This window comes from Macaca fascicularis, chromosome 5, assembly GCF_037993035.2.
Source record: "Macaca fascicularis isolate 582-1 chromosome 5, T2T-MFA8v1.1".
NCBI lineage: Eukaryota > Metazoa > Chordata > Mammalia > Primates > Cercopithecidae > Macaca > Macaca fascicularis.
Window position 1 is genome coordinate 91154741 of NC_088379.1, and position 14108 is coordinate 91168848.

General features: G+C 33.1%; 1 protein-coding gene across 3 annotated transcripts in view; it reads left to right on the forward strand.

Annotated features, from left to right (window-relative positions):
* The window catches only part of ARHGAP24 (Rho GTPase activating protein 24), a 520693-nt gene that overhangs the window by 131475 nt on the left and 375110 nt on the right, over positions 1–14108 (forward strand). The gene's annotated exons all lie outside the window — the stretch shown is intronic.

Consider the following 14108-nt stretch of genomic DNA (forward strand, 5'->3'; position numbering starts at 1 on the left):
TGTGCCAGAGGTAGGGGAAAGCTAAGGAGGAAATGAAAATTTCTAAACTCTTTAAAGATTTCTTCTATTTAAGACCCTTCTTTGTCTTTAACATAAATTCTAATATGTTGTTTATAATGAATGAGCAGAAAGTGGCTCGTTCAAGTGCATGCTCAAAAATATGCATTGAATTGAAAAAGGAAGGAAGAAAGGAGAGAAAAGAGGAAAAGAATAAAACAGGGAGACAAGGGACTGTTGTAATATATAAGACTTTCAGACATAAATAAGGTATACTAATATGGAATTTTTTAAGGATCTAATTACCTAATGCATCTCTATTTTTGTCAATAAAGACAACAAGTTGAATTTTTTAATTTTTTAAAAATTTTTTATTATACTTTAAGTTCTAGGATACATGTGTACAATGTGCAGGTTTGTTACATATGTATACATGTGCCATGTTGGTATGATGCACCCATTAACTCGTCATTTACGTCAGGTATTTCTCCTAATGCATCCCACCTCTCTCCTCCCACCCCATGACAGGCCCTGGTGTGTGATGTTCCCCACCCTGTGTCCAAGTGTTCTCATTGTTAATTCCTACCTATAAGTGAGAACATGCAGTGTTTGGTTTTCTGTCTTTGCCATAGTTTGCTCAGAATGATGGTGTCCAGCTTCAACCATGTCCCTACAAGGACATGAACTCATCCTTTTTTATGGCTGCATGGTATTCCATGGTGTATATGTGCCACATTTCTTAATCCAGTCTATCATTGATGGACATTTGGGTTGGTTCCAAGTCTTTGCTACTGTGAACAGTGCTGCAATAAATATACATGTGCATGTGTCTTCATAGCAGCATGATTTGTATTCAACAAGTTGAATGTTAACCATTAGGGCAACCAGCCAAACAGTTTCCATGCTGACCACTACTTCCTTGTGGTCCACTGACATTATAAATATAGCCTAGTCTCTGTGAGACTTTATTGTATTTATTACTTACATATAAACAAATGAACAATAGTGTTCATTTCTGTGGCCCTTTGCTTCATATAGTACCTGGTTGATAGTACTCAATGTTTTTTTTTTGTTTGGTTGGTTGTTTTTTTGTTTTGTTTTGTTTTGTTTTTTTGAGATGGAGACTCACTCTGTCACCAGTCCGGAGTACAGTGGCAGGATCTCTGCTCACTGCAACCTACACTTCCCTGCCTCCCTGGTTCAAGCAATTCCCCTGCCTCAGACTCCCGAGTAGCAGGGATTACAGGCACACACCACCATGCCCAGCTAATTTTTTTTGTATTTTTAGTAGAGACAGGCTTTCAGCTGGTCAGACTGGTCTTGAACTCCTGACCTCAGGCAATCTGCCCGCCTCAGCCTCCCAAAGTGTTGGGATTACAGGCATAAGCCACCGCCCCCAGCCAGTACTCAATGTTTTTAAATATGAATTTAAAACCGAATTTGAATTTAAAATAAAAATTAAACCTGAGGACTTTCTTTAGTTAGAGAGATGGCACAGGCTGCTTAGGTTTGAATCTCGGCCCTCTACCTACTCCCTGTATGACCTGTAACTTCTTAACCTTTTTGTGACTCTGATTCCTCATCTGTAAAACAAGAGTAAGAATATTACCTCTAGCAAAGGATGGTTGTGATGATTCAATACATTATGTTTCTAAAATGCTTAGCATCTAGTAAGTGTTAGGATAAATTTGCTATTATCTAATTAGGATTGAATAAATATACTCTGAAATGGGACCCCTATACAATTCTCTATTTTGCTAAACGTAAACTGAACAATAGAAGTAGAATATATTGGGTATTGCCATCAACTGAGTTTTGTCTTCATTGAGAAATTAGTGAACATCATTAGCCAGGAGGAGCAATAGTGCTGTTTCTGTTTTATTCTGGAATGTATGCCTCCATTACACTGTCCTCATCCAATTGATCCTCCTTTGTGTGCCCCCAGAATATTCTTGGATAGGAGTGTTACTTTGTTTCAGAAGTGAGTTTTTAATCACTTCTTTTGAAAATGTTTCAGTTTCACTATCAGTTGAGTATTTACTGATTTTTAAGACAATTTTATTTTCCTTTAATATGTTTTACATAATACATACAACATTTTTATTAATTAATCTGGAATGACTTCAGTTCTTTTCTAACACAAGGGCTTCTTTGTTTTTTGTGCCTTCTCTGCTGTTCCCATTATCACAATTGGGAAGACAACTCCATGCATTCCCTTCATGACTAAGTTAGATTTTTTTTATAGTTTTAGATCATTTTTAATTGACACACCATAATTGCACATATTAATGGGACACAGTGTGATGTTTTAATGGATATGTACATTGTATAATGATCAAATCAGCAGGGTAGCTTGCATATCCATCATGTCAAGCATTTATCATTTCTTTGTTGTAAAAATGTTCAAAATTCTCTCTCATAGTTACTTTGAAATATACAATGAAATACTTTGAAGACCTGAAAAAGAGATCCTTACTGCTTAGCATTATGGCACTTCCAGTTTAAATGCTATTAAACTGCACCTCATTAGCTTACCCTATTTTTAACTATTGTCCAACTGATATTTCTACATTATGTGATGATTGGGCTTAGACAATTTAATGAACTTGTTTATTTGTGTGAGGTCCCTGAGGGTGTAGACTAAGTCTGAGCCAACTTCTTATTGCTCAGGTCTAGCGGAGCGTTTGGCATTAGTATGTTGAAATGAAGAGGTAATGTAGAAATCCGTGGTATGAAGCACATATTCCTTAGAAAGCACCCTTATTGAGCCAGATGAATACATTTTAATGGATTTGATTCAGAATCACCAACAGAAATAGTCAAAATGCAAAGGGTCTGAAATGAGTGAAGCTGAGTTGAAAATATATCAGAAATTATCTCAAGGTGGTTTCTAGCCTCGTGGGGAAAAAGTGTCATACTTATTTCTGACTTGTGGTGATTTTTGCATCATGGTGAACAAGTGTTCCTAGTTTCAAAGGTCTTGTGTTTGCTAGTAACTCAAAAAGTTTCCATTCGTGTTCTCCAAGAGCCTTTTACTGCCTCTTCATTGTCTTTACAGGCCTCCTACAGTAGTGTCTCAATTTTGGTGGCTCTTACATTTTTGCTGGAAGAGTTAGGCTGCATTATGGTTAAAAGCATGAATCTTGAAGTAAGTTAGACCTGGATTTGTCCAGGCTCTTGGTGTGGTTTTCTACAGACATGAAAGAAATAAAGAAAAACTGCCTTTTGGTATCAATTTGTTCATCTAAAAATCATGAGCATAATAGAAGAGAGGATGTTTATTGTTAAAGAAAATTGGAAATAGAAAAACATGAATCCATTTTGAAAGAGAACCTGATTTCATGGTAAATAATAAAAAATAAGTTTAATTAGGATTTTTATCTTAAAAATATAGAGTTATACAAATAACTATTTCATCTGATATGAAAGAAGTTATAATTGCAAGTATGTGCTACTGCTACATGTGAAACTGGGAAGCATCTTGGAAGGGGATCTAATGTTATAGTTTAGTGGATGAGTGAATATTTTATATTATAAAAAAAAGCCTTTGCTTCCGAATGTGACCTTGTAAATGTTGGGAGTTGAACAATAAACTTCCAAATAAATAGACCAACCTGAAGTTATTGTGTGGATAAACTAATATGCATGGAACACCTTTGTCATAGTGTTGGATCAATGACAGGCACTGCATAATATTAAATCATGTATCTCCACTGGATCCCATGACAATTATCCACTTAAGAAAAATGACAGCTTTAAAAAAGTGTCTGAATTTTTTAGGGCTTTAGAAATTGTGTTTAGCACTTTCTGTTTTTAAAAAAATTTCAGCTTATGGAAAAGTTTGGATTTATTAGTCAACGCTACAAAAATCACTAACTCTTTAGCTGCACTGTCTGACAGCAGTCCCTGTCCCCACCACTTCCCCTCCATCCATGATCCTGATCCCTTCCTTTCATGAGGCAAATGATTCAGGTACATAAGCCTTTGTTAGAAAACATGGAGAAAGACTGGAAATTAAGATGATCCTTTGAATCTATGGCAAACGTCTGATGAAAATATGTACTGCTTACTTGTTGAAACTTGATGAATTAGGCAAGAAAAATCTGAGTACATCTTGCTTGTTTTTAAACTCTAACCTGTCTTTCTGTGGCAAACACATTGTTTCTTTCTTCATTCAGATATTTAATTATAACCCCCTACTTGACCTGTGCTTTTCTCCAGGTTCTGTATAGTACCGGTGGGTATGTTGTAACTGATTGCATACACTGGCAAGGAAGGAATCCTTTAAAAATAACTGGTGCAAATTATTAGGGTAATATTTCTTCTTTGGTGGTTAGTCAGGAAAATATGTGGATAAATTGGGTTCTCTTTCATTACATTACACACACACACACTTAAGACCAGTGTATAGCAAAAGCATCCAAGTAGCAAAATGCATAATTTCATATTTAAATATTATCTTATTCTTCACCCATGAATAACCAGTCTAAAGCTGTATACTAAAAGGAATGCTTTTTGTTTCCATTTAAAATTATTTTTAGTTTTTATTATGAAATGTTTCAAAAACTCAGAAGAATAAACCAATTTAGAAGATAGAGGATACCCATATACCCACCACTCACATTTAATGAATTAACATTTTGCCATATTTTTCATACAATATTTTTATAAAGAAATAAAATGTTACAGATACACAGATAATAGCTAAAGCCCTAAGCCCTATTGTTTCCATTCCTTTTGTTGTTGTTGTTGTTTTTGGCAATCTCACTGTGTTGTTGCCCAGGCTGCTGGTGCAGTGGTAGAATCATGACTCACTGCAGCCACAACCTCCTGGACTCAAGCAATTGGCCCATCTCAGCTTCCCGAGCAGCTGGGACCACAGATGCACTACCATGCCCAGCTAATTTTTGTATTTTTTGTAGAAGCAGGGTTTTGCCATGTTGCCCAGGCTGGTCTTGAACTCTGGGGCTCAGGCAATCTGCCCACCTCAACCTCCCAAAGTGCTGGGATTACATGTGTGAGCCACCGCTCTCAGTCTCCCTTCCTTTTTAAGTTACAGTTTACTATTCTGAAGTTGGTATGTGCAAATGTATAACTTTGCACAGATTTGCATATATGTATATCCATAAACAACTCAACACTAAGCTTATGCTTTAAAAGTTTAATAGATATCACAGTTTATGACTTCTTTTGTAGTTTGCTTTCATCATTCAGCATTATATTTTTGAATTTTATCCATGTTGATTAATTTAGGATGTAGTTCATTCATTTTAACTGCTATGTAATATTCCATTGCATGAAACCTGCCCTGTTATAAAGGAAAGTCTTAAATTTATTAAATGCCTCCTAGGTGTCAGACATTATTATATATATATACATGTGTACATCATATATATGCTTTGATTTTTGCCTGCAGGTTATCCATTAATTTGATGTTTTGCTGACTGGCAATGCTAAGAATGAGAAACAATTTTATTTTCCTGCACAGCAAAGCCCAACATTTCTGGGATCGTCATATGTCCTCTAAATTCTGTTTGCAGACCAGTCAGTTCTTTGCTGGGTTTGTCCATTTCTTGGGGAATCTTACCAAACACCTAGCAGAAACCTACTCATATTTTTAATATACTAGCCAGAAACTTGCTTGCCTGAGTTTAGAAGTTTATTAAGTGTATTTTCTATCTCCAGATTATCACAGGCAGCATTTTTTTTAACCATACGTATTGCTAATACATTAAATGGATATTCATTTTTCTAGCCTCCTAGAAAGGAGCTTCATGGTCACCACCTGATCCCAAAGCCAGTGATACATATATTAGGTTTTTGGCATAGTAGTACCTCAAGTCTCAGTACCAGTTCTCAGAACTAGTTATCCTCAGTGTTTTTCTTGTGAGAAATTGAGGAGATACCCATTTGGAGCAAAAGGGAATGAAGACAGAAAAGACAAATGAGCCAAGCTTAGAATAAGAAGTCTGAATTTTCATTTTCTTTTTATTGTGTTTTTAAGCATGCAATCCTTTTCTTTAGAAAACTTTATGGGCAAAAAATAATGATCAAATTGACACAAATTAGTACATGAAGAACTCTGTCATCACTGTTCATAAAATAGCCTCCAAGAAGAAAATAGAAATTAATCTTATGCCCCGAAATGTCTTCTTTATTCCACTGAAATAGAGTGATAGAAACTATGGAGATGGCATCTCATCTCTATCATTTACTAGTTGTATGACATTGGGCATCTGTGTAATTTCTCTGGGCTCAGTTTCTTTATTTGTACAATAGGGGAAATGATACCTACTTCTTGAACTTATTGTGAGAATTAAATTGTAATAAATATTTATATATATTTAGTGCTTAGTAGGGAAAGAAGTCAGAGATTGCATCTAGAGGAATTGTCTTGGGTATTCACGTGTACCTCCCATACAGAAAAGAACATAATTTCCCACTTATTATAATAGCTGCTTTAAGCTCTACATTTGTTGACTCTTAAAATTTTTTATGAATATTTGTTGTTAGAATTTAGAGTCTGAAAGAAAGCTATTGAAAAAATATTTTAATTATTGATCATATTTCCTATCGTTGATTAGGTTGGATCTAAATGGGTCTGGTGAACCCAGCCTAATGATTTTAGCCATCTTAATTAGTAATCAGTTGGAATTAATAAATGATTTATATAATGGCCCGGGGTGAATTTTCAATGCCTTAAAAATACTTAAATATCACATTAATTCCCTTTGATAATATCATGTATCAGGATATTAATCATCCTATATAACCCTGACATTATTAAAATTGCTCATAGATCCTGTGATTAAACTAGGCCATCAGAGTCACATGAATATTTATTCATAAATTGTCCTCCTTCCTCATCATTACGTTGTTTTTATTGAAATGTAATTTGACTTGGTTTCATGTGCCTTGTCACTGTATTTAATATAAATATAATGTCTGTGACATTACAGTTTTTCTCAAGATGACCCACAGAAGAAATTTCTCTTCAATTTCATTTTAAAAGGATGTGTTTTTCCTTTACATCAGGTGTATATTTGCTGTATAAATACAATAAATTTTCCAAACATTTATTTCTTGATTTGAGTTGAACACAGAAGATTTTGTGCATGCAATTTGTATACTAACTTCCTTCCATCTTCCTTTTTGTTTTTCTACCCTACTTTTCTTTCACCTAAGATTTATTATATATATTGTATTTATTTTACTTTGCTATATTCTTTATCTGTAAGTCATGTCTTAGTTTAAACCCTTCCTAAAACAACAAAAGATAAAATTAATTTTATCAGTGATTAAAGTCATTGAGAGAATTCACTGATATTCAGCTATAATGAATTTAATTTAATATTAAGCTTACCTGTGCAGAAATAAATAAGTCTCACCAGGCTACCATTTTGTAAGGGTTGCTGCTCACCTGGTTTATATGTCCTGTGTGCCAGAATGTTTTCCACAATTCTCAGTTGACTTGAGACATGTATAGTAGCTCATATATCTTTAAAATTACTGGATGTTGTTTATGGTAAGAAAAATATTAATTGAGAATATATAACCCTATGTTATATCATTAATTATGTTGTAATCAGGAAATTATTAAGCAAATATAAGCTCACAGACAGCAGACCGGTGGTTATACAGATTGTAGTATGATTTCTGAATCCTTCCCACAAGGGATAAGTGAAAATCTTAGTTTAAGAAACCTAGTTTTCAATCAACAAACATTTTTAACTCATGTAAACATGGGGGAAGTGGGTGTAAACTGCAAAAGCCTGTGGTCACTAGGGTATTGTTTATATTATTTATGCTGAAAAAATAATTAGTATTGAGTCTATTCCAAGACAGCATCTTTGGCTGGTTTTGAACAAAGGCCGGCTTGTTTGTGTATTTATATTTCTCTGATGCTGGAAGAGGGCATATTTTAATTATATGCCTCAAAGCAGATCAGACACTGGAGACCTTAGAGTTTTAATAAGCACAAGCTGCTACCTTTATGGGAAGAGAAACCTTTATGCCTTTTCCACATCATTGGTTTCTTCATTTCATTTCCAGCCTGAAAACCAAAGGCATAAAACTATATTAATCCAGCAGCTGAGAGGCATATTTGAAATAAAAGATTTGAAGTTATCTGAGCAATAGCTTTCCTGGAATTTCCAAGTAGTTAATATTGTGATGAGAATGACTGACAGGCAGTTAAGTCTACAAAGAATTTGTCAATTATAGCTTTACTAAAATTATTTTTTTTCAGTGTCTGACATTTGAAGGAAAACATTAATTTTAATAATTTATGATGATCTTACGACTCTCCTATTTATAATATTTTAGACACTTCTAGTATTTAAAGCCTTCCAATATTCTAATATTATCTTGTTTGCCTTCATTTTGTATAAACTATAAGGTCTAGAAAAATAGAGGTTACACAAGGTATTATTTGTATTTATGTGTATGTATATTTTTATTTGTTATTCCTAGTTTTACAAAGTCTCTCTCCTTCGCCTATTTGTATTTTTGCTTTATTTTATTTATTTTTATTTTTTTTGAGATGGAGTCTCACTCTGTCACTCAGGCTGCAGTGCAGTGGCACGATCTCAGCTGACTGGAACCTCTGCCTCCCAGGTTCAAACGATTCTTGTGCGTCAGCCTCCTGAGTAGCTGGGATTACAAGGGTGCACCACCACGCTTGACTAATTTTTGTATTTTTAGTAGAAATGGGGTTTCACCATGTTGGCCAGGCTGGTCTTGAACTCCTGACCTTGAGTGATCTGCCCACCTTGGCCTCCCAAAGTCCTGGGAGTACAGATGTGAGCCACCATGTCCAGCGGCTTCCTTTTAGAAACAGTTTTTTCTCTAAATCTCAGATTATAAGAAATAAACCTTTGCATTTACTTACATAACCAAAGAGTAGTAGGAAACATAACAGTTTTGTATCTATATATTTAATATAGATATATTAAATATACATACTTGTATAGCTTTGTGGTAAAAAAATATTTAAATGTTAAATATATCTATGATTCATAAATATGTATATGGATTGCAGATATGTTGAATATATCTATATATTTATATTTAAATACCTATATATTATATCTATATTATATACAGATATATTGATATACTTAACATTTTTAGGTGGAATTATAATGTTCAAAAGAGTGTACATTGAAATATGTCCTTCCTACTCCTGTTAGTCAGCCATCAGTTGCCCTCCCAGCAAAAATACCTGTTACTACTTACTTTTGTATCCTTCCAGAGATGTTCAATGCACACACAATCATGCACATATATTGTTTCTCTTTGTTATAAAGAAGCTACACACTATATATTTCATTCTTCAGTTTGTTTTTATTTCCAGTAAAAAATGTTTTTGAATTTGTATATAGTTATTGATGGCGACATGCAGTTATATACCAATTTAATTAGCCTCTATTCATGGGCATTTAGATTTCCAATCTTCTGTTACTCTTTGATTAGCCCCTATTGATGGGCATTTAGATTTCCAATATTCTGCTACTACAAATGATATTTATGCAAAATGTTGTACATATATAACATATCAGTGAGATAAATTCCTGAGAGTGGAAAATAAATTTTAATTATGGTAGATATTTGTAAATTGTTTCCTATGGAAATTTTATCAATTTACACTGCCACTGGCAATGTATAAGAGTATCTTTTTTGCTTCCAGTTTTATTGATGTATAGTTGACAAATAAAAATTGTATATATTATACTTAAGGTGTACAATGTGATCTTTTGATATCTGTATACACTGTGAAATGACTACCACTACATCCATCACCTCACATAGACTTTGTGTGTGTATATGTGGTGAGAACATTTAAGATCTCCTCTCTGCAAATTTCAAATGTGTAATACATTATTATTTACTATAGTATCCATGCTGTACATTAAATCTCCGGGACTTATTCATCCTGCCTTAGTGAAACTTTGTACCCATTGACCAACATCTCCCCATTTCCTGTGTCACCCAGCCCCTGGCAATCACCCTTCTATTCTCTACTTCTGTGACTTCAACGTCTTTGGATTTTTCACATATAGATGAGATCATGTAGTATTGTGTTACTGTTCCTAGAGTATTTCACTTAGGATCAGGTTCATTCATGTTGTGGCAAATTACATTATTTCTCTCTTTTTAAAGGCTGAGTAATATTGCATTGTATATATTTACTACATTTTCTTTATTCATTCATCTGTTGATGGTCACAAGTTGATTCCATATCCTGGCTATTGTGAATAATGCTGCAGTGAACATGAGAGTGCAGATATTTATTCGAGATTACTCATTTCATTTCCATTGGATATGTACCCCAAAGTGAGTTGCTGGATCATACAGTAGTTCTAATTTTTAGTTTTTTGAGGAACCACCATACTGTTTCCCATAATGGCTGTAATTTACATTTTCACCAACAGTGTGTAAGTGTTCCTTTTTCTTCACATCCTCGCCAACACTAGTAATTTTCTGTCTTTTTGATAAAAGCCATTCTAACCGGGGTGAGATGATATCTCATTGTGGCTTTAATTTGCATTTCCCTGATAATCAGTGATGTTGAGCACCTTTCATATATTTGTTGGCAATTTTGTTTGTCTTCCTATGTGAAATGTCTATTTGAGTTTTTACCCACTTTTAATGGAGTAATTTGTTTTCTTTCTGTGAGTTGTTTGAATTTTTATATGTTTTTGATATTAACACCTTATCAGTTATATAGTTTGCAAATATTTTCTCCCATTCTGTAGATTGTCTTGTTGATTGTTTCCTTTGCAGTGCAGAAGCTTTTTGATTTGATGTAATCACATTTGTCTATTTTAGCTTCCATTGCCTGTGCTTTTGGGATCATATCTAAAAAGTTTTTGTCAAATCAATGTCATGGAGCTTTTCCCCTATGTTTTCTTCTAGTAGTTTTACAGTTTCAGGTCTTCCATTTAAGCCTTTAATCATTTTGAGTTAATTTTTGTATATAGTGTAAGATGCGAGTATGATTAAATTCCTCTGCTTTCAGATATCTGCTTTTCCAAAAAACATTTATTTAAGAGACTGTCCTTTTCCCATTGTGTATGCTTGGCATCTTTGTCAAATACCAATTGACTATAAATGCATCCATTTATTTCTGGGCTCCCTATTTTGTTCCATTGGTCTATATGTCTGTTTTTATGCTGATACCATGCTGTTTTGATTGCTCTATATTTGTAGTTTATTTTGTGATTAGGTAGTATGCTACCTCTAGCTTCGTTCTTTTTGCTCAAGATTGCTTTGGCTATTTGGGGTCTTTCATTATTCCTTATAAATTTTAGGATTTTTTTTTCTATTTCTGTAAAAACATAGTCGTTGAAATTTTGATAGGAATTGCTTTGGCTCTGTGGATTGCTTTGGTAGTAAGGACATTTAATTCTGCCAATCCACACAGAATATCTTTCCATTTATTCGTGTCATCTTCAACTTATTTCATCAGTGTTTTATAGTTTTCAGGATACAGATATTTCACCTCCTTGATTAAATTTATTCCTAAGTATTTTTTATGCAATTGTAAATGGGATTGCTTCCTTGATTTCTTTTTTGTGGTAATTTATCGTTAGTGTATAGAAACACTATTGATTTTTGTAGGTTGATTTTGTATCCTGCAACTTACTAAATTCATTTATTAATTGCAATACCTAATTTGTTGAGAGTTTTTATTATCATGAAGTGATCTTAATTTTTTTCAAATGTCTTCTCTGCATCTATTGAAGTGATCATATAATTTTAATACTTCATTTTGTTAATGTGTGTATTACATTTATTGTTTTGCATATTTCAGACCATCCTTGCATGCCAGGTAGAAATTCCACTTGACCTGATGTATGATCTTTTTAATGTACTATTGAACTTCACTTAATAGTACTTTGTTTTGAATTTTTGCATCTATGTTCATCAGGAATATTGGATTTTTATTCTTTACGTGTATCCTTTTCTGGCTTTGTTATCAGGATAAATATGGCCTCATAATATGATTTTGGAAGTACTGTCTCCTCTTCAATTTTTTTGAAAGAGTTTCAGGATTGGTATTAGTTTGTCTTTAAACGTTTGATAGAATTTTGCAGTGAAGCCATCAGGTCCTGGGATTTTCTTTAATGGAAGACTCTTTTACTGATTCAGTCTCTTTACTCATTAATGATCTGTTCAGATTTTCTGTTTCTTCATGATTCAGTCTTGGTAGGTTCTATGTTTCTGGCAATTCATCCATTTCTTCTAGGTTATCCATTTTTTTTTATGTATAATTGTTCATAGTTGTCTTTTATGATCCTTTGTAGTTCTGTGGTTTCAGTTGTAATGTATTTTCTTTTATTTATACCTTTGAGTGTTTGCCCTTTTTTCTCAATCAAATCTTTCTAGCTGAAGATTTGTCAATTTTGCTGATTTTTCATTGATCTTTTCTACTTTTTTCTTATCTCTATTTCATTTATTTCTTTTTAATAACAGCCATTTTGACTGATGGGAGATGGTATCTCATTGTAGTTTTAATTAACATTTCTCTGATGATTAATAACACTGAGCATTTTTCATATGTTTTTCATATGTTTCTTGGTCACTTGTATGTTTTCTTTTGAGAAATGTCCACGTCTTTTGCCTACTTTTTAATGGAGTTATATTTTTCTTGTTGATTTATTTAAGTTTCTTATAGATTATGGATATTAGTCCTTTATCAGATGTGTAGTTTGCAAATATTTTCTCCCATTCTGTAGGTTATCTTTCTACTCTGTTGACAGTTTATTCTGCTGTGCAGGAGCTCTTTAGTTGAATTAGGTTCTAATTGTCAATTTTCATTTTTGTTGCATTTGCTTTTCAGGACTTAGTCATAAATTCTTTGCCTAGGCCAATGTCCAAAAGAGTTTTTCCTAGGTTTTCTTTAAGGATTTTTATAATTTAAGGTCTTATATTTTAGTCATTAATCAATCTTGAGTTAATTTTTGTATATTGTTAGATATAGGAGTCCAGTTTCATTTGTAGGTGGTTATTGCTCCTTGCTTAGAACTTTTTTTGCTGTATCCCGTAAATTTTGGTTTGTTGTTTCTCCTTTTTTGTCTTAAGATATTTTTAAATTTCCATTTTAATTTCTTCTTTGACTATTGATTTTTCAGGAGCATGTTGTTTAGTTTTTCTGTATCTGAATTTTCTGAAATTCCTCCTGTTATTGGTTTCTAATTTCATATTATCGCAGTTGGAAAACATACTTGATATGATTTCAGTCTTCTTAAATTTGTTGTCTCAATTTGTGGGCTAATGTATTCTATTATGGATAATGTTCCATGCATGCTTGAAAAAAAAATGTGTTGGTATTGGATGGAAGGAATACAGCTACTGTTGGATGAAATATTCTATATCTATCTGATAGGTTCATTTTATCTGTAGTGTTTTTCACATCCACTGTTTCCTTACTGATTTTCAGTCTGTATAATCTGCCCGTTATTGATAGTGGGGTACTGATATCCTCTGTGATTATTGAATGGCTGTCTATTTATCTCTTCAGTTCTCTTACCATTTGCTTTATTTATTTAGGTGCTCCAATGTTGGCTTTACATATATTTACAATTATTATGTAATAATTATAAATTATTGTCTTCCTTGTCTCTCTGACAGTTTTTGAGTTACATTCTCTCTTATCTAATGTAAGTATAGACACTTCTGCTCTCTTTTAATACATCTGCACGAAATATCTTTTCAGTCTTTAATTTTAATCTATATATGTCTTTAAAATAAAAGTGAGTTTCTTATAGGCAGAGTATGCTTGGATGTTGTTATTTTTCCGTTCAGTTATTCTGTGTATTTTGAATGGAGAATTTAATTCATTTATATTTGAATTTATTATTAATAGGTAATTTTAAAGTTTTTCCACTTTATAACTCCTTTGTTCCTTTCTTTCTTGCTGACTTCCTTTGTGATGTGATGATTCTTTTTGTAGTGGTACGTTTTGATTCCGTTGTCTTTATCTTTTGTGATACACTGCAGGTTTTTTCTTTGTGGTTACCACAAGGCTTACAAAGAACCTCTTATAATTATAACAGTCTATTGTTAGCTTATAACAAGGGAACTTCAACCACATACAAAAATCTTTA